This window comes from Arachis hypogaea, chromosome 10, assembly GCF_003086295.3.
Source record: "Arachis hypogaea cultivar Tifrunner chromosome 10, arahy.Tifrunner.gnm2.J5K5, whole genome shotgun sequence".
NCBI classification, from domain to species: Eukaryota; Viridiplantae; Streptophyta; class Magnoliopsida; order Fabales; family Fabaceae; genus Arachis; species Arachis hypogaea.
The window spans coordinates 86704578-86726411 of record NC_092045.1 but is presented as its reverse complement, the minus strand read 5'-3'; the positions used below and the strand labels follow the sequence as shown (position 1 = coordinate 86726411).

At 39.3% G+C, this 21834-nt stretch overlaps 2 non-coding genes across 2 annotated transcripts; one reads left to right on the top strand and one right to left on the bottom strand.

Annotated features, from left to right (window-relative positions):
- Nucleotides 1–2720: 2720 nt before the first annotated feature.
- On the bottom strand, nt 2721–2824 carry LOC112718936 (small nucleolar RNA R71). The gene has a single exon (XR_003161262.1). It is a non-coding gene; the product is annotated as a small nucleolar RNA R71 (small nucleolar RNA).
- Nucleotides 2825–21521: 18697 nt separating this feature from the next.
- Nucleotides 21522–21629, top strand: LOC112718551 (small nucleolar RNA R71). The gene has a single exon (XR_003160886.1). It is a non-coding gene; the product is annotated as a small nucleolar RNA R71 (small nucleolar RNA).
- Nucleotides 21630–21834: the final 205 nt, after the last annotated feature.

The window sequence follows — 21834 nt, the reverse complement described above, 5'->3', positions numbered from 1 at the left end:
CGCAAAAGGATCGATGGATCTTATTCCGACACGATCGAGAACCGACAGCTGATTAGCCATACGAAAAACTGTAGAGGACCATTTTCACTGAGAGGATGGATGGTAGCCATTGACAATGGTGATCCACCTACATACAACTTGTCATGGAAAGGAGTATGAATGATTGGATGAAGGCAATAGGAAAGCAGAGGCTTAGAGGGAACAAAGCATCTTCATACGCTTATCTGAAATTCCCACCAATGAATTGTATAAGTATTTCTATCCTATTTTATGTTCTATTTCATTCTTTTAATTTTCAAAACCCCATAACCATTTGAATCCGCCTGACTGAGATTTACAAGATGACCATAGCTTGCTTCAAGCCGACAATCTCCGTGGGATCGACCCTTACTCACGTAAGGAGCTTGGACGACCCAATGCATTTGCTGGTCAGCTGCACGAAGTTGTGAATCACGATTTCATGTACCAAGTTTTTGGCGCCATTTCTGGGGATTGTTCGAGTTTGGACAACTGACGGTTCATCTTGTTGCTTAGATTAGGTATTTTTTCTTTTGTTCTTCAGAATTTTTAAAAGCAAATTCTAGAGTTTCAGATGATGCTTTTATCATCACAAGAGCTCGTTGATTCCCATCAATTTGGCTGTTGTATGTGATGTCATGTTGAAGCTTGGTTGACCATGTCTAATCCTTATAAACTGAAGCTTTAGACTAACATTGCATGATTCCTGGAATTCGTATTAAAAATTTTGAATTTCTTTATTTTCCTTCTCAAAATAATTTTTGAAAAAAAATTTAAAATCATAAAAATAAAAAATATTTTGTGTTTCTTGTTTGAATCTAGTGTCAACTTTTAAGTTTGGTGTCAATTGCATGTTTCTATTTTTCTTGCACTTTTCGAAAATATATGCATGGTGTTTTTCGTGATCTTCAAGTTGATCTTGATGATTTTCTTTGTCTGATCTTTAAATTCTCTTGTTTTGTGTCTTTTCTTGTTTCTCATGTGAATTCTCAATTTGTTAGTGTCTCTAGTATGAAAATTTTTAAGTTTGGCGTCTTTCATGTCTTTCTTTTCTTAAAAATTTTCAAAAAAAAATATGTTCTAGACGTTCATCTTGACATTCAAAGTGTTCTTGCATGCATTGTTTATTTGATCTTAGTTTTTCATGATTAGTTTCATTCTGTTGTTTTTCTCTCTCATCATTAAAAATTCAAAAAAAATTTAAAAATTATGTCTTTTCAAGTCAATAATACAGAGAATTGAAGATTCAGAACATACAGCAGAGGAATCACAGAGAAAAAGCTGGGCGTTCAAAACACCCAGTAAAGAAGGATTTCTGGCATTTAAACGCCTACCCTAGCTGGGTGTTTAACGCCCAAGAAGGTAGACAAGTGGGCGTTAAACGCCAGAATGGATACCATTCTGGGCGTTTAATGCCAGGATAGCACCAATGAGGTAGTTTTGTTTTCAATTCAAATCTTTTTCAATTTTTCAAGTTTTAAAACTAATTTTTCAAAATCTTATCTTTTCATATCCTCTCTTATCAATCATATCTTTTTCAAAATCAAATCTTTTTCCTTTTTCTTTTAATATTTTCAAAAATCCTTGCTAACAATTAATGTTGTGATTCAAAAATTTCAAGTTTGTTACTTTCCTGTTAAGAAAGGTTCAATATTTGGATTTTAGAATCATATCTTTTAATATCTTGATTAGTCAAGTCATCAATTTTAAAAATCAAATCTTTTTTTTAAATTTGTTTTTCAATCATATCTTTTCAAACATATCTTTTTCAATCAAATCTTTTTCAAATCATATCTTTTTCAAATTTTAATTTCAAAATTCTTTTCTAACTTCTTATCTTTTTAAAACCACCTAACTACTTTTCTCTCTCTCTAATTTTCGAAAATCACTAACCTCTTTTTCAAAATTCTTTTTTATTAACTAATTGTTTTAAATTCTAATCTCTTTTTATTTCAAAAAAATTTTCGAAAATTCCCTCTCTCATCATTTTCTATTTAATCACTAACACTCCTCCTCTCTTAATAATTCGGACCCCCTCTCTTTCTATAAGTTCGAATTCCTCTCTCTACCGCATCCTTCTATTCTTCTTTTCCTCTGACACATCAAAGAATCTCCATACTGTGACATAGAGGATTCCATACTTTCTTTGTTTTCTTCTCTCTCATATGAGTAGGAACAAAGATAAAGGCATTCTTGTTGAAGTTGATCCTGAACCTGAAAGGACTCTAAAGAGGAAGCTAAGAGAAGCTAAAGCACAACTCTCTAGAGAGCACCTGACAGAAATTTTTGAAAAAGAAGAAGACATGACAGCCGAAAATAATAACAATGCAAGGAAGGTGCTTGGTGACTTTACTGCACCAACTCCCGACTTCTATGGGAGAAGCATCTCTATTCTTGCCATTGGAGCAAACAACTTTGAGCTTAAGCCTCAATTAGATTCTCTAATGCAACAGAATTGCAAGTTTCATAGACTTCCGTTGGAAGATCCTCATCATCAGTTCTTGGCTGAATTTTTGCAAATCTATGACACTATTAAGACCAATGGAGTTGACCCCGAGGTCTACAGACTTATGCTTTTCCCTTTTGCTGTAAGAGACAAAGCTAGTATATGGTTGAACTCACAACCTAGAGACAACCTGAACTCTTGGAAAAAGCTAGTCAATGCCTTCTTAGCTAAATTCTTTCCACCTCAAAAGATAAGTAAGCTTAGAGTGGAATTTTAAACCTTCAAACAGAAGGAAGGTGAATCCCTCTATGAAGCTTGGGAAAGATACAAGCAATTGATCAGAAGGTGTCCATCTGACATGCTTTCAGAATGGAGCATCATAGGTATCTTCTATGATGGTCTGTCTGAGTTATCCAAGATGTCATTGGACCATTCTACAGGTAGATCTATTCATCTGAAGAAAACGTCTGTAGAAGCCTAGGAACTCATTGAAATGGTTGCAAATAACCAGTTCATGACACTTCTGAAAGAAATCCTGTGAACAATGGGACAACACAGAAGAAAGGAGTTCTTGAGATTGATACTCTGAATGCCATATTGGCTCAGAACAAAATATTGACTCAGCAAGTCAATATAATTTCTCAGAATCTGACTGGATTGCAAGCTGCATCTGGTAGTGCTAAAGAAGCCTCCTCTGAAGGAGAAGCTTATGATCCTGAGAATCCTGCAATGGAAGAGGTGAATTACATGGGAGAACCCTATGTAAACACCTATAATTCTTCATGGAGAAATCATCCAAATTTCTCATGAAAGGATCAACAGAAGCCTCAACAAGGCTTCAATAACAATAATGGTAGGAGAAACAGGTTTGGCAATAGTAAACCTTTCCCATCATCTTCTCAGCAACAGACAGAGAATTCTGAGTAGAGCCTCTCTAGCTTAGCAAACATAGTCTCTGATCTATCTAAGACCACACTAAGTTTCATGAATGAAACAAGATCCTCCATTAGAAATTTGGAGGCACAAGTGGGTCAGCTGAGTAAGAAGGTTACTGAAACTCCTCCTAGCACTCTCCCAAGCAATACAGAAGAAAATCCCAAGAGAGAGTGCAAGGCCATAACCATGACCAACATGGCCGAGCCTGGAGAGAGTGAGGAGGACGTGATTCTCAGTGAGAAAAACCTCATGGGATGTCCTCTGAATGAAAAGGAGTTCCTTCCTGAGGAACCAAAGGAATCTGAGGCTCAAACAGAGACCATAGAGATTCTATTGAACCTACTTCTGTCATTCATGAGCTTTGATCAGTATTCTTCCTCTGAAGAGGATGAAGACATTACTGAAGAGCAAGTTGCTAAGTACCTTGGAGCAATCATGAAGCTGAATGCCACGTTATTTGGTAATGAGACTTGGGAGGATGAATCCCACTTGCTCATCAATGAACTAAGTGCATTGGCTCAAGTGAAGATACCTCAAAAGAAAGAGGATCCAGGAAAGTTCTTAATACCCTGTACCATAGGCACCATGACCTTTGAGAAGGCTCTGTGTGACCTGGGGTCAGGCATAAATCTCATGCCACTCTCTGTAATGGAGAAACTGGGAATCTTTGAGGTACAAGCTGCAAGAATCTCACTAGAGATAGAAGACATTCAAAGAAATAGGCTTATGGACTTGTAGAGGATGTCTTGGTAAAGGTTGGAGGCCTTTGCATCCCTGCTAACTTCATAATCCTAGACACTGGGAAGGATGAGGATGAATCCATCATCCATGGAAGACCCTTCCTAGCCACAGCAAAGGCCGTGATTGATGTTGACAGAGGAGAGTTGGTCCTTCAAGTGAATGAGGACTACCTTGTGTTTAAGGCTCAAGGATCTCCTTCTGTACACATGAAGACGAAGCATGAAAAGCTTCTCTCAATACAGAGTCAAACAGAGCCCCCACATTTAAACTCTAAGTTTGGTGTTGGGAGGCCCCAACCATGCTCTGCACATCTGTGAAGCTCCATGAGAGCTCACTATCAAGCTATTGACATTAAAGAAGCGCTTATTGGGAGGCAACCCAATTTTATTTATCTATGTTAAATTTCCATTGTTATTTTATGTTTTCCTTAGGTTGATGATTATGTGGAGTCACAAAAACAACTACAAAAATGAAAGCAAACTCAAAAACAGCATTAAAAATAACACACCCTGGAGGAGGAGCTTACTGGCATTTAAACGCCAGTAAGGGTAGCAAAATGGGCGTTAAACGCCCAGTCTGGCACCATTCTGGGTGTTTAATGCCAGAAAAGGGCACCAGACTGGCGTTTAACGCCAGAAAAGAGAACTAAGCTAGCGTTAAACGGCAGAAAGGGAAGAAAAGCTGGCGTTAAATGCCAGAAATGGGCAGCAACCTGGCGTTTAACGCCAGGATTAGCACTCAGAAGGCGTTTACATGCCAGAATGGTGCAGGGATGAGAAATCCTTGACACCTCAGGATCTGTGGACCCCACAGGATCCCAACCTACCTCAACTCACTTTCTCTCTTCTTCACACCTTCCCATAACACCCTTCCCCAAATACCCATCACCAATCACCTCCATCTCTCTTTCCCATCACCTCTTCACCACTCACATCCATCCACTCTTTCCTAAAAACCCCACCTACCCCACCTTTCACGATTCAAAAAATTTCCCTCCCAAACCCAACCCTAATACACAAAACTACCCCTCTCTCCACGTTTATATAAACCCCTCATCCCTCCTTCATTTTCACACATCATAAACACTTCTTTCCGCACTTGGCCGAACCACTCACACTTCTCTATCTCCTCCACTTCTTCTTCTTCTTCGTCCTTCTTTTTTTCTTTGCTCGAGGACGAGCAAACCTTTTAAGTTTGGTGTGGAAAGATCATTGCTCTTTGTGTTTCCATAACCATTTATGGCACCTAAGGCCAGAGAAACCTCTAGAAAGCGGAAAGGGAAGGCAAAAGCTTCCACCTCTGAGTCATGGGAGATGGAGAGATTCATCTCAAAGGTCCATCAAGACCACTTCTATGAAGTTGTGGCCAAGAAGAAGGTGATCCTTGAGGTCCCTTTTATGCTCAAAAGGAATGAGTATCCGGAGATCCGACATGAGATTCAAAAAAGAGGTTGCGAAGTTCTCACCAACCCCATTCAACAAGTCAAAATCTTAATGGTTCAAGAGTTCTATGCTAATGCATGGATCACCAAAAACCATGATCAAAGTGTGAACCCAAACCCAAAGAATTGGCTTACAATGGTTCGGGGGAAATACTTAGATTTCAGTCTGGAAAATGTAAGGTTGGTATTCAACTTGCCAATGATTCAAGGAGATGCACGCCCCTACACTAGAAGGGTCAACTTTGATTAAAGGTTGGACTAAGTCCTCATGGACATATGTGTGGAAGGAGCTCAGTGGAAAAGAGACTCCAAAGGCAAGCCGGTTCAATTGTGAAGGCATGACCTTAAACCTGTGGCTAGAGGATGGTTGGAGTTCATCCAACACTCCATTATTCCTATTAGCAATCGGTCTGAATTGACTGTAGATCGGGCTATCATGATCCATAGTATCATGATTAGAGAGGAAGTGGAAGTTCATGAGATCATACCTCTAGAACTATACAAGGTTGCTAACATACCTTCCACTTTAGCTAGGTTAGCCTTCCCTCATCTCATTTGTCACCTATGCAATTTAGCTGGAATTGTCATAGAGGACGACATCCTCATTGAAGAGGACAAACCCATCATTAAAAAGAGGATGGAGCAAATAAGAGAGCCCACTCATGGACCTCAACAAGAGCATGAGGAAGTCCCTCATCAAGAAATCCCTGAGATGCCTCAAGGGATGTATTTTCCTCCACACAACTATTGGGAGCAACTCAACACCTCTTTGGGAGATTTGAGTTCCAATATGGAGCAACTAAGGATGGAGCACCAAGAGCACTCCATTATTCTCCATGAAATTAGAGAGGACAAATAGCCATGAGGGAAGAGCAACAAAGGCAAGGAAGAGACATTGAGGAGCTCAAACACTCCATAGGATCTTCAAGAAGGAGAACTAGCCGCCATCACTAAGGTGGACCCGTTCTTTAATTTTCTTGTTCTTATTTTTCTGTTTTTCGATTTTTATACTTTATGTGTTATCTATGTTTGTGTCTTCATTACATGATCATTAGTGGCTAGTGTCTATGTCTTAAAGCTATGAATAATTCCATGAATCATTCACCTTTCTTAAATGAAAAATGTGCCTAATTACAAAAGAACAAGAAGTACTTGAATTTCAAATTTTATCTTGAAATTAGTTTAATTATTTTGATGTGGTGGCAATACTTTTTGTTTTTCTGAATGAATGCTTGAACAGTGCATATTTTTTTATAGTGAAGTTTAGGAATGTTAAATTTGTTGGCTCTTGAAAGAATAATGAACAAAGAGAAATGTTATTGATAATCTAAAAAATCATGAAATTGATTTTTGAAGCAAGAAAAAGCAGTAAATAACAAAGCTTGCGAAAAAAAAGAAAAAAAATTGTGGCGAAAAAGAAAAAGGAAGAAAAAGAAAAAGCAAGCAGAAAAAGCCAATAGCCCTTTAAACCAAAAGGTTAGGGTAAAAAGGATCCAAGGCTTTGAGCATTAATGGATAGGACGGCCTAAAGGAATAAAATCCTGGCCTAAGCGGCTGAATCAAGCTGTCCCTAACCATGTGCTTGTGGCATGCAGGTCCAAGTGAAAAGCTTGAGACTGAGTGGTTAAAGTCGTGATCCAAAGCAGAAAGAGTGTGCTTAAGAACTCTGGACACCTCTAACTGGGGACTTTAGCAAAGCTGAGTCACAATCTGAAAAGGTTCACCCAGTTATGTGTTTGTGGCATTTATGTATCCGGTGGTAATATTGGAAAATAAGATGCTTAGGGTCACGACCAAGACTCATAAAGTAGCTGTGTTCAAGAATCAACATACTGAACTAGGAGAATCAAAAACACTATCTAAATTCTGAGTTCCTATAGATGCCAATCATTCTGAATTTCAAAGGATAAAGTGAGATGCCAAAACTGTTCAGAAGCAAAAAGCTACTAGCCCCGCTCATCTAATTGGGACTAAGTTTCATTGATATTGTGAGATTCATTGTATATTCTCTTCTTTTTATTCTATCTTGTTTTCAGTTGCTTGGGGACAAGCAACAATTTAAGTTTGGTGTTGTGATGAGCGAATAATTTATACCCTTTTTGGCATTGTTTTTAGGTAGTTTTTAGTATGATTTAGTTAGTTTTTAGTATATAATTATTAGTTTTTATGCAAAAATCACATTTCTGGACTTTACTATGAGTTTGTGTGTTTTTCTATGATTTTAGGTATTTTCTGGCTGAAATTGAGGGACCTGAGCAAAAATCTGCTTCAGAGGCTGAAAAAGGACTGAAGATGCTGTTGGATTCTAACATCCCTGAACTCGAAGTGTATTTGCAGGAGCTACAGATGCCCAATTAGCGCGCTCTCAATTGCGTTGGAAAGTAGACATCTTGGGAATTCCATAAATGTATAATAGTTCATACTTTTTTTGAGATTTGATGGCCCAAATTGGCGTAAAAATGTCGGTCAGAGACCCTTTTCTGGCGTTAAACGCCAGAACTGGCATAAAAGCTAGAGTTAAACACCCAAACTGGCACCTTGCTGGTGTTTAACTCCAAGAGAAGCCTATGCACGTGAAAGCTTTAATGCTCAGCCCAAGCACACACCAAGTGGGCCCCAGAAGTAGATTTCTGCATCATTTACTTATTTCTGTAAACCTTAGGCTACTAGTTCACTATAAATAGGACCTTTGACTATTGTATTTTCATCTTTTGATCATCTTTGATCTTGGTATCAGGTCTTTGAACCATTTTTTGATTGTTTCATGTATGGGAGGCATGGCCATTCGGCCATGTCTAGACCTTGTTCTTATGTATTTTCAACGGTAGAGTTTCTACACATCATAGATTAAGGTGTCGAGCTCTGCTATTCCTCATGAATTAATGCAAATTACTATTGTTCTTCTATTCAATTCACGCTTATTCTTGTTCTAAGATATTCACTTGTACTTCAACCTGATGGATGTGATGATCCGTGACACTCATCATCCTCCTCCCTTATGAATGCGTGCTTGACAACCACTTTCGTTCTATCTGCGAGAGCTTGAGTGTGTATCTCTTGGCCTCCTGGTTCACGACGCATGGTTGCCCTCCTGACAACAGAGTGATGATTGGATTTTTGATGGTTTAGAATTTCACAGATGAATTCTCGTTGCAAGTATAGTTCCTAAACCAAACAATAATCTTTCCATACAAAAAGTTATTTGTCACTAAAATAAACCCCTAAATTTATAAACCGAAGTATTGGAACCTCAGCTCATTCTCCCTAGGAATCGTAATGAAGTGTCTTGTTATTGGTTGTGAGTTATTTTGGGGTTTTTGAGATTTTATACAAGAGATATAAATGGCAAAGAAAATAAACTAACAACTAACAAAGCTCTTGGCAAGATATGAGAACTAGAAGTCCTATCCTAGTTATCCGCCTCAATTGTGATAACAAATTGTTCATTGCTCCCACTTAGTTAACCTCTAACCATGGAGGAAAGTCAAGTGGATGAATTAACTTGATTCCACAAGTCCTAGCCTAATCATAATGAAAGACTAGCTTTAGTGACATTCAAATCAGTTAGAAACTTCTAATTATCAATCAACAAAGGAATTAGATAACTCAAGAGTCACTAGTTACTCTACCTAGGCCAAGAGGAAAAAAATCTATACTAAAGCCAAAAGAGGCATTTTATCAAACACATAAAAGGCATTAAAGATAAACATTATTAATTGCAAGAATTAAAGGAATCTACAACTACAAAAGCAAGAGATCAACAATAGAAAGCCAAAGAAACACATTTATTATGAATTACCTTGAATTGAATTGAAAGAAAATGGAAGGAACAATGGTAGATCTACAACAAAGTACAAGAACAACATAAAAGAGATTACAACAAAAGAATGGGAGAAGAATGAATGTAACTACAAGGAATTGAGAAGACGAGTAGAAGAGAGCATGAATGAAAACCTAGATCTAATAAGCTTGTTAAGCAACATGAGAAAAGAAAAGTTAGCAAGGGAGCAAAGAAAGAATAAACCTTATAACAGCAAGTTTAGTAAGCCTTTGAGGAAAGATGTATATTATGTAATAGCAACAATAATTGAGTTATCATTGTCTGCATAAAAACTCCATGAATCAAGTTCTGCTATATGCCTAATAAGGATATGTGTTCTTTTCTTGTTCATTTCATTTTCTCTTAGTTTTGATGCTTGCTTGGGGACAAGCAAGATTTAAGTTTGGTATTGTGATGACAAGTCATCATATACCCATTTTTCAAGCTAATTTCACTAGTTTTATTAGTCTTTATGCACTTTCTTGCATCCTAAGTAAGTGATTTGGAATGAAAATGCATAACTTCTTTAAATCAAGCAACTACTATTAAATTGATACTAAATCATGAGGTTTGAACAAGAATTAATTGATTTTTAATGAATTATAAACCTTGTGAAATTAGAGATACTTTGAGTGGTTGTTTTGGTTTCTTGTAGGTGAAAAAAAAAAAGGAAAAGCGTGGCTTAAGAAAGTGTGGCCCAAGGAGAAAAGAGTGTGGCGCATGGAAGGGAGGAAGCAAACATTGCCCTCCACAAGGGCACACTGCCCTCCAGGAGGGCAACATAATGAAACAAGCTTGAGAAGCAACACTGCCCTGCCCTCCTCAAGGGCGGAGCACAAATTGATGCCAAAGATCAAGGAGAGCAAAATCTCTGCCCTGCCCTCCTCAAGGGCAATATCGGGCTCATCAAAGGAATAAATTCAAGGAAAAATCTTACCAATGCTTGCCACAAGAATCGAACACGGCACCATGAGGAAGCAAGAAACTAGGCCTTACTTTGGTGCCAAGAAAACCAAGGAAAAGAAGTAGCGTGTGCATCCACCAAGTTTCGAACTTGGAACTTCACTTTTGGAAACACTGCCCTACCCTCCGCGAGGGCAGGGCAGCATTTTGTGGTGCACAGCCAGCGCACCAGATTGGCACGCACCAAGGGGGTTTCGGCAGCATCAGCACGCACAGGCAGCAGAATCTGGCGCACCAAAAAACTCTGCCCTGCCCTCCACAAGGGCAGGGCAGCATCCTGCAGCACCAACACGCACGCACCAAGGACGCACGCACCATTTTCTGCCCTGCCCTCCACAAGGGCAGGGCAGCCTCCTGGAAGCAAATTTTCTTGGGCTGAAAATTGGATTAAAAATCCAATTTAATTCAATTCTTCACCAAATCAAAAGCCCATCCAAATCCCAAGATCCTAGAATAGAAAGTGTATAAATAGGAGAAAGTTTGATGTAATTAGGGACTTTTCTGGGGAGCTTTTGAATTTTTACTTTACTTTGAGCTTTTGAACCTTCTCTTGGAGACTTCATTGAGAGCTAGGAACTGAGATTTCAGAGAATTGGGGAGGAGAATTGATCTCTCTTCTTCCTCGTTCTTGCTTGAGCTTTTTTACTTTTCTTGTTTGAGTCTTGGGTGTGAAGAATTGAGGAATTTCTGTCTCAATCTCCATTCAAGATCTCTTTAATTTCTCTTCTGCAGAATTGAGTTCAATTACATTTCCTTTACTGCTTCTTCTTTAATTTCTTGTTAATTGCTTTGTGAACTTGGATTTGGGAAGGGAATTGAGATCTAGACTCTGCTATCTAGTCTCTAAAGCCTTGAGATCTCATTTTCCTTTTGGTTCTTCTGTGAACCCCTGCTGCAATTTAATTTCATTTCCTGTTTGAATTCTAGTTGCTTCCAATTCATCTTCTGCTGTATTAATCGTTGCAATTTAATTTTCCTTGCTGAAATTCTGAATTCCCAATCCTCAACTCCCCTTTCCATTCAAGCAATTTACATTTCTTGCAATTTAAGTTACTGCAATTTACATTTCTTGCACTTTAAGTTTCAGTCATTTAATTTCTTGTTCTTTAAGATTCAGCATCTTTTACTTTCCTGCTCTTTAATTTACTGCAATTCTCCCCTCTCCCTTTACATTCCAAGCAATTTAGTTTCTGTTAATGATAAACCACTCAACCAATACTTGATTTGCTTGACTAAATCAACCACTAAACTAAAATTGCTCAATCCTTCAATCCCTGTGGGATCGACCTCACTCCCGTGAGTTTTATTACTTGATGCGACCCGGTACACTTGCCGGTGAGTTTTGTGTTGGATCGTTTTCCACACATCAAGTTTTTGGCGCCGTTGCCGGGGATTGAATTAGATTGACAATGATTAAGTAAGGTAGTGGTCTAGATTAAGCATTTTTTTTCTTTTTAACTAAGCACATTAACTGTTTGACACATTGTGTCACCTAACCCTCTAACCACATTCTAGCATTAGAATGTCCATGTTTCATTTGGTTTGTTTGTGATTCTTGCAAGTCATGGAGGCTGAGGTGCGTGAAGAGGGAGTGAGCAACAATACCCAGCCTGCAAGAAGGGTGTTGGCCTCTTACACTATCCCCAATGCAAGAAACTGTGGGAGTAGCATACTCACTCCCAATGTTCATGCAAATAATTTTGAGTTGAAGCCTCAACTTATCACTCTGGTGCAGAACAATTGCTCCTATGGAAGAAGTCCACTTGAAGATCCAAACCAACACTTATCCATCTTCCTCAGGATTTGTGAAACTGTCAAAACAAGTGGTGTGCATCCAGACATCTACAAGCTACTGCTGTTTCCATTCTCTCTGAAGGGTAAGGCCACTCAATGGCTAGAGACATTTCCCAAAGAAAGCATCAATAATTGGGAAGACTTAGTGAGCAAATTCCTAGCCAAGTTCTATCCTCCCCAAAGGATTATCAAGCTGAAAACAGAGGTGCAAACATTCATTCGAATGGATGGAGAGTCGCTGTATGATGCCTGGGAGAGATACAAGGCCTTAATCAGGAAATGTCCCCCAGAAATGTTTAATGAGTGGGATAGACTCCAAAACTTCTATGAAGGGTTGACTCAGAAAGCTCAAGAAGCATTAGATCATTCAGCAGGAGGCTCATTGCAGCTAATGAAGACAGCAGAGGAAGCCCAAAACCTCATAGAGATGGTGGCAAACAATCAATATTTCTTTGCTCATCAAAGACAACGCCAACCAGCCCAGAGAAGGGACGTGCTGGAGCTTGAAGGTGTTGACGTTCTCTTGCCACAAAATAGACAGATGCATCAACAACTTCAGCAACAAATAGAAATGATGGCCAAGAAAATTGATGGACTGCAAGGTGTTGCAATAAACACACAATGCCAATTTCAAACCTCACATGGGTGGAATCAATCTGAAGAAAGTTTTGGGACATTCAATTTTGAGCAACAAAGCCCTGAGCAGGTGCAATGCATGAATAATACTTCAAGTTCATTTCAACACAATTTTCATGGTGATGCACACAAGACACCCTGGAAGACTCATTCTAATTCAAGGTGGGGTGAGCATCAGAATCAAGGACAAAGGGACTTCAACTCTGGCAGCCTCAGCAACACAAGCAATCATAACCATTCATCCAATAATACTAACCAATTCAAAAATTCACAAAACACATATCACCAACCCTAGAATAACTCACAAAACCACCAGAATAACTTTTCCACATCCACATCCCAACCACAAAGTACCCCCACAATTAATTCAAACAACTTCCAACAACAACCATCTCATTTCACACAACCACAATCAAATTCAGACTCTCAAAGAATCTCAAGTCTAGAGAAAATGATGGAGAAACTCATGAAAAATCAAGAGATGGCAAGACAAGATCAGGAAGCTGCAAGGAAAGATTAGACCCTGGCATTCAAAAACCAAGAAACCTTAATCAGAAACCTTGAGAGACACATGGGGCAAATGGCTAAGCAAATTTCAGAAATGGATGAGAAGAGAGCAAATGCCTTCCCCAATGTCACTGAAGAACACCCAAGGGACAAAGGAAAAGCCACAAAATGGGAGGAGTGCAAAGTAATCACAATGGGAAGTGAGAAGACTATGAAGAAGGAAGCCATCAATCAGGAAGAACACAATAGAAAAGTTCCACAAGAAGAGACAGAGAAGAAAGATGATCCTGGGAGTTTTTACATACCTTGCACCATAGGAGACATAACAATTGAGAAGTCATTCTGTGACCTTGGTGCAAGCATAAACTTGATGCCTTTGTCTCTAATGAGGAAACTCCGAATTTGTGAGCTGAAATCCACATGAATACTCCTGCAAATGGCTGACAAATCTATCCAGCAAGCACTTGGAGTTGTAGAGAATGTATTGGTAAAGGTGGGGAAATTCCTTCTCCCAGCTGATTTTATCATCCTGGATATGGAGGAGGACCCTAACACTCCCATCATTCTGGGGAGGCCTTTCCTAGCTACATGCAGAGCATTGATAGATGTTGAAAAAGGGGAATTGTTGTTGAGAGTGCATGATGAGCACCTAGCATTCCATGTTTTTAAAACCCTACATGAACCCACTCAAGGAGAAGATTGTACAGAGAATAAAGCCAGGGATCAAAGCTTGAAAGAGGCATTCAATGAGTTAACTCCAAGACTTCCAAATCCATGCTTCAAAGAAGTAGAGATGGTGCAACAGATCAAAGAAATCAAGGAGGAAGTAGATCCAAAACCCCTAGATGGGAGCCTCAACACTCCAGATAAAGAACCACCAAGGCATGAATTATCTCCTGAGAAAGAAAAAAAGAAGAAGAGGCCAAAAGGGTGGAGAAATAAGAAAATTCCCACTGAAGGCTTCTCACCAGGGGATAAAGTGATGTTAAACACCCAACCAATGAAGGTGTCTCCACAATCATCTGAGTGCTATACTGTGAACCGGATCCTTTCACTTGAACACCTAGAGATCATCAAAGAGGAGACCGGAAGAAAGTTCACAGTAAGAGGAGAAAAGCTGAGGCACTATGATTTTCAACCCCCATGATCAAAGAATGGAAGATGTCAAGCTAATGACAATAAAGAAGCGCTTGTTGGGAGGCAACCCAACCTGAGGTAGTTTTCTTTTCATAGCTTTTTCAATAAAAATGTTGAATAATTGGTATGCATTGCAAGGAGCTAGGTTTGGTGTTACACACTAAAACAATTTAAGGGAGAATGAAAGATTCTAAGTTTGGTGTTCCACCAAAATCTCACTTAAAAGAACATTCTCACCTCCTGCATAATGCTAGCTCTAAGCAATCAAACAACTTATCCAACTATTTAACTGCTTTTTAGCTTTAATTCCATAACCTTTAGCAAGGACACAAGGTTTCACATATGGTTAATTTGTTGCATCAGAGGCTGTGGCAAAACAATTGAGTTTGGTGTTCCCACACCAAAATAAATCCAAAAGACACACTCACTTTATGCATACTAACCATTCATCTAAGGGCTTGAGAAGCAAGCAACTTTTGAGAATTATGCAGGAAAGTAGTCAACCATTGAAGATATTGTGCATCTTAACTCAAAAGGAGTACAACAAGAGGAAGAATGAAAAGCTGAAACCCAAAAGGTTGTATCTACACTTAATCCTTGTTGTTGTGAAATGTTTTAATTCAGGAATTCTTGTATGTCTTGCTAAAGTGTTTATTTAGTTGCAAGTGAAGTTGTTTGATTAAGTATGTTGATCTGCATAATGCTTGATGTTCATCACTCAGCTTAAATTTTGTTTTGTTTCCCATATGCTTGAATAAAAGAGAATTGTTTGAATTAGAAAGTAAATATTCAATGTTGCATAAGTTAGAATGGAAATTAATGGTGGTGAATGTGTTTGATCAAATGTATAACTCATGAAATAATTGTTGTATAATGTCTTTTTCATTAAAGTATGAGCTAGCTTGCTGTTATAAAGGTTCTTATCAATAAAGAAAAAGCCCTTGAGAACAAAAATAAAACAGAAAGAAAAGGAAGAAGAAAAAGCCAATGTGGCAAGAAAAACAAAGAATAAAAGTTGGACACCAATAGCTTGGACCCTAGGACATATGCCTGTGGTGTTTTTGTACTAAGATATGCTTGGATAAGTAAATTCTAAGGGGTATTTTAAAATCCGGTCACTTAGATCAACTGATTTGGGATGGCCAATTGAAAGTCCACAATAAAGAGCAACTTAGATACAGAACATTTAGTTATCCAAAGAGATGCTGGGCATCAATGATCCTAGGAAGAAATAGTAAGATATGTGTCTGTGGTAGAAAGATGTTGAGTAAAAAAAAAAATAAAAATAAAGCCAAAGGCTACTACTGCAACATTTGACACCAAGCCTCCAAAAGAATAATAAGCTTGTTAAGCAACATGAGAAAAGAAAAGTTAGCAAGGGAGCAAAGAAAGAATAAACCTTATAACAGCAAGTTTAGTAAGCCTTTGAGGAAAGATGTATATTATGTAACAACAACAATAATTGAGTTATCATTGTCTGCATAAAAACTCCATGAATCAAGTTCTGCTATATGCCTAATAAGGATATGTGTTCTTTTCTTGTTCAATTCATTTTCTCCTAGTTTTGATGCTTGCTTGGGGACAAGCAAGATTTAAGTTTGGTGTTTGGTGCACGAAATTGTGATCACTACTTTTCACAACTCAAATAATCCCCGGTGATGAAACCAAAAACTTGGTGTTCAATACCATGGCATAAACACAACTTCGCACAACTAACCAGCAAGTGTACTAGGTCGTCCAAGTAATAAACCTTACGCGAGTAAGGGTCGATCCCACAGAGATTGTTGGTATGAAGCAAGCTATGGTCACCTTGTAAATCTCAGTCAGGCAAACTCAAATGGGTATGGTGATAAACGCATAAAACATAAAGATAAAGATAGAGATACTTATGTAATTCATTGGTAGGAACTTCAGATAAGCGTATGAAGATGCCTTCCCTTCCGTCTCTCTGCTTTCCTACTGTCTTCATCCAATCCTTCTTACTCCTTTCCATGGCAAGCTTAAGCAAGGGTTTCACCGTTGTCAGTGGCTACCTCCCATCCTCTCAGTGGAAATGTTCAACGCACCCTGTCACGGCACGGCTATCCATCTGTCGGTTCTCAATCAGGCCGGAATAGAATCCAGTGATTCTTTTGCGTCTGTCACTAACGCCCCGCCCTCAGGAGTTTGAAGCACGTCACAGTCATTCAATCATTGAATCCTACTCAGAATACCACAGACAAGGTTAGACCTTCCGGATTCTCTTGAATGCCGCCATCAGTTCTAGCCTATACCACGAAGACTCTGATCTCACGGAATGGCTGGCTCATTTGTCAGGCGAGCACTCGGTTGTCAGGCGATCAACCATGCATCGTGTATCAGGAATCCAAGAGATATTCACCCAATCGAAGGTAGAACGGAGGTGGTTGTCAGTCACACGTTCATAGGTGAGAATGATGATGAGTGTCACGGGTCATCACATTCATCAAGTTGAAGAACAAGTGATATCTTAGAACAAGAACAAGCGGAATTGAATAGAAGAACAATAGTAATTGCATTAATACTCGAGGAACAGCAGAGCTCCACACCTTAATCTATGGTGTGTAGAAACTCCACCATTGAAAATACATAAGAACAAGGTCTAGGCATGGCCGAATGGCCAGCCTCCCAATGATCTAAGAACTAGATGTCCGAAGATTTTTAAAATACAATAGTAAAAGGTCCTACTTATAGAAAACTAGTAGCCTAGGGTGTACAGAGATGAGTAAAAGACATAAAAATCCACTTCCGGGCCCACTTAGTGTGTGCTTGGGCTGAGCAATAAAGCATTTTCGTGTAGAGACTCTTCTTGGAGTTAAACGCCAGCTTTTATGCCAGTTTGGGCGTTTAACTCCCACTTTTGTGCCAGTTCCGGCGTTTAACGCTGGAATTCCTAAGGGTGACTTTGTACGCCGGTTTGGGCCATCAAATCTTGGGCAAAGTATGGACTATCATATATTGCTAGAAAGCCCAGGATGTCTACTTTCCAACGCCGTTGAGAGCGCGCCTATTGAGCTTCTGTAGCTCCAGAAAATCTGCCTCGAGTGCAGGGAGGTCAGAATCCAACAGCATCTGCAGTCCTTTTTGGTCTCTGAATCAGATTTTTGCTCAGGTCCCTCAATTTCAGCCAGAAAATACCTGAAATCACAGAAAAACACACAAACTCATAGTAAAGTCCAGAAAAGTGAATTTTAACTAAAAACTAATAAAAATATACTAAAAACTAACTAGATCATACTAAAAACATACTAAAAACAATGCCAAAAAGCGTACAAATTATCCGCTCATCACAACACCAAACTTAAATTGTTGCTTGTCCTCAAGCAACTGAAAATCAAATGAGATAAAAAGAAGAGAATATGCAATGAATTCTAAAAACATCTATGAAGATCAGTATTAATTAGATGAACCGGGCTTTTAGCTTTTTGCCTCTGAATAGTTTTGGCATCTCACTCTATCCTTTGAAATTCAGAATGATTGGCTTCTTTAGGAACTCAGAATCCAGATAGTGTTATTGATTCTCCTAGTTAAGTATGATGATTCTTGAACATAGCTACTTATTGAGTCTTGGCCGTGGCCCAAAGCACTCTGTCTTCCAGTATTACCACCGGATACATACATGCCACAGACACATAATTGGGTGAACCTTTTCAGATTGTGACTCAGCTTTGCTAGAGTCCCCAACTAGAGGTGTCCAGGGTTCTTAAGCACACTCTTTTTGCCTTGGATCACAACTTTATTTCTCTTTTTCTCTTTTTTTTTCGTTTTCTTTTCTCCCCTTTTTTTTTTGAAATTTTCTCCCTTTTTTTTGTATTCACTGCTTTTTCTTGCTTCAAGAATCATTTTTATGATTTTTCAGATCCTCGGTAACATGTCTCCTTTTTCATCATTCTTTCAAGAGCCAACATTCATGAACCACAAATTCAAAAGACATATGCACTGTTTAAGCATACATTCAGAAAACAAAAATATTGCCACCACATCAAAATAATTAAACTGTTATAAAATTCAAAATTCATGCAATTCTTTTCTTTTTCAATTAAGCACATTTTTTTTTATTCAAGAAAGGTGATGGATTCATAGGACATTCATAACTTTAAGGCATAGACACTAAGACACTAATGATCACAAGATACAAACATAGATAAACATAAGCAATAATTTTCGAAAAACAGACAAATAAAGAACAAGGAAATTAAGGAACGGGTCCACCTTAGTGATGGCGGCTCTTTCTTCCTCTTGAAGGTCCTATGGAGTGCTTGAGCTCCTCAATGTCTCTTCCTTGTCTTTGTTGCTCCTCTCTCATGATTCTTGGTGATCCATGCATTGGCATAGAACTCTTGAACCATTAAGATTCTGACTTGTTAAATGGGGTTGGTAAGAACTTCCCAACCTCTTCTTCGGATCTCATGTCGGATCTCTGGATATTCACTCTTTTTGAGTGAAAAAGGGACCTCGGGGATCACCTTCTTCAAGGCCACAACTTCATAGAAGTGGTCTTGATGCACCCTTGAGATGAATCTTTCCATCTCCCATGACTCGGAGGTAGAGGCTTTTGCCTTCCCTTTCCTCTTTCTAGAGGTTTCTCCGGCCTTGGATGCCATAAATGGTTATGGAAAAACAAAAAGCAATGCTTTTACCACACCAAACATAAAAGGTTTGCTCGTCCTTGAGCAAAAGAAGAAAGAAGAGAGTAGAAGAAGAAGAAATGAGGAAGAAGGGAATGGCTTTGTGTTCGGCCAAAAAGGGGGTGGGTTTGGGTGGAAAAGTGGTTTGAATTTGAATGGTGAGGTAAGTGGGGTTTTATGAAGGATGGATGTGAGTGGTGAAGAGAAAGATGGGATTTGAAGGGTTTTTGGGGAAGAGGTGTTGAGGTGATTGGTGAATGGGTGAAGAAGAGAGAGAGTGGTGGGGTAGGTAGGGATCCTGTGGGGTCCACAGATCCTGAGGTGTCAAGGAAAAGTCATCCCTGCACCAAATGGCAAGCAAAATTGCGTTTTTAGCCATTTTTGGCGTTAAACGCCGGGCTGGTGCCCATTTCTGGCGTTTAACGCCAGCTTCTTGCCCTTTTCTGGCGTTTAACGCCAGTCTGGTGCCCCTTTCTGGCGTTAAACGCCCAGAATGGTGCCAGACTGGGCGTTAAACGCCCATCTGCTAACCTTACTGGCGTTTAAACGCCAGTAGGTGCGTCCTCCAGGGTGTGCTGTTTTTCTTCCTGTTTTTCATTCTGTTTTTGCTCTTTTCATTGATTTTGTGACTTCTCATGATCATCAACCTACAAAAAACATAAAATAACAAAAGAAAATAGTTAATTATAAAACATTGGGTTGCCTCCCAACAAGCGCTTCTTTAATGTCATTAGCTTGACAGAGGACTCTCATGGAGCCTCAGAAATGCTCAGAGCTATGTTGGAACCTCCCAACACCAAACTTAGAGTTTGAATGTGGGGGTTCAACACCAAACTTAGAAGTTGGTTGTGGCCTCCCAACACCAAACTTAGAGTTTGACTGTGGGGGCTCTGTTTGGCTCTGTTTTGAGGGAAGCTCTTCATGCTTCCTCTCCATGATGATAGAGGGATATCCTTGAGCCTTAAACACCAAGGATTCTTCATTCACTTGAATGATCAACTCTCCTCTATCAACATCAATCACAGCCTTTGCTGTGGCTAAGAAGGGTCTGCCAAGGATGATGGATTCATCCATGCACTTCCCAGTCTCTAGGACTATGAAATCATTAGGGATGTAATGGTCTTCAACTTTTACCAAAACATCCTCTACAAGTCCATAGGCTTGTTTTCTTGAGTTGTCTGCCATCTCTAGTGAGATTTTTGCAGCTTGCACCTCAAAGATCCCTAGCTTCTCCATTACAGAGAGAGGCATGAGGTTTACACTTGACCCTAAGTCACACAAGGCCTTCTTGAAGGTCATGGTGCCTATGGTACAAGGTATTGAAAACTTCCCAGGGTCCTGTCTCTTTTGAGGCAGTTTCTGCCTAGACAAGTCATCCAGTTCTTTGGTGAGCAAAGCCCAAGTCTTATTTCCAAATAACTTGTCATTCAGCTTCATGATTGCTCCAAGGTATTTAGCAACTTGCTCTTCAGTGACATACTCATCCTCTTCAGAGGAAGAATACTCATCAGAGCTCATGAATGGCAGAAGTAAGTTCAATGGAATCTCTATGGTCTCATTTTGAGCCTCAGATTCCCATGGTTCCTCATTGGGAAACTCATTGGAGGTCAGTGGACGTCCATTGAGGTCTTCCTCAGTGGCATTCACTGCCTCTTCTTCCTCCCAAAATTCAGCCATGTTGATGGCTTTGCACTCTCCTTTTGGATTTTCTTCTGTATTGCTTGGGAGAGTACTAGGAGGGAGTTTAGTAATTTTCTTGCTCAGCTGACCCACTTGTGCCTCCAAATTTCTAATGGAGGATCTTGTTTCAGTCATGAAACTTTGAGTGGTTTTGATCAGATCAGAGACCATGATTGCTAAGTCAGAGGTATTCTGCTTAGAACTCTCTGTCTGTTGCTGAGAAGATGATGGAAAAGGCTTGCTATTGCTAAACCTGTTTCTTCCACCATTATTGTTGTTGAAACCTTGTTGAGGTCTCTGTTGATCCTTCCATGAAAAATTTGGATGATTTCTCCATGAAGGATTATAGGTGTTTCCATAGGGTTCTCCCATGTAATTCACCTCTTCCATTGAAGGGTTCTCAGGATCATAAGCTTCTTCCTCAGATGAAGCTTCCTTAGTACTGCTTGGTGCATTTTGCATTCCAGATAGACTTTGAGAAATCATATTGACTTGTTGAGTCAATATTTTGTTCTGAGCCAATATGGCATTCAGAGTGTCAATCTCAAGAACTCCTTTCTTCTGACTAGTCCCATTGTTCACAGGATTCCTTTCAGAAGTGTACATGAATTGGTTATTTGCAACCATTTCAATCAGCTCTTGAGCTTCTGTAGGCGTCTTCTTCAGATGAAGAGAGCCTCCAGCAGAGCTATCCAAAGACATTTTGGATAGTTCAGAGAGACCATCATAGAAAATACCTATGATGCTCCATTCAGAAAGCATATCAGATGGACACTTTCTGATTAATTGTTTGTATCTTTCCCAAGCTTCATAGAGGGATTCTCCTTCCTTCTGTCTGAAGGTTTGGACTTCCACTCTAAGCTTACTCAATTTTTGAGGTGGAAAGAACTTTGCCAAGAAGGCATTGACTAGCTTTTCCCAAGAGTCCAGGCTTTCTTTAGGTTGAGAGTCCAACCATGTCCTAGCTCTGTCTCTTACAGCAAAAGGGAATAGCATAAGTCTGTAGACCTCAGGGTCAACCCCATTAGTCTTGACAGTGTCACAGATTTGCAAGAATTCAGCCAAAAAC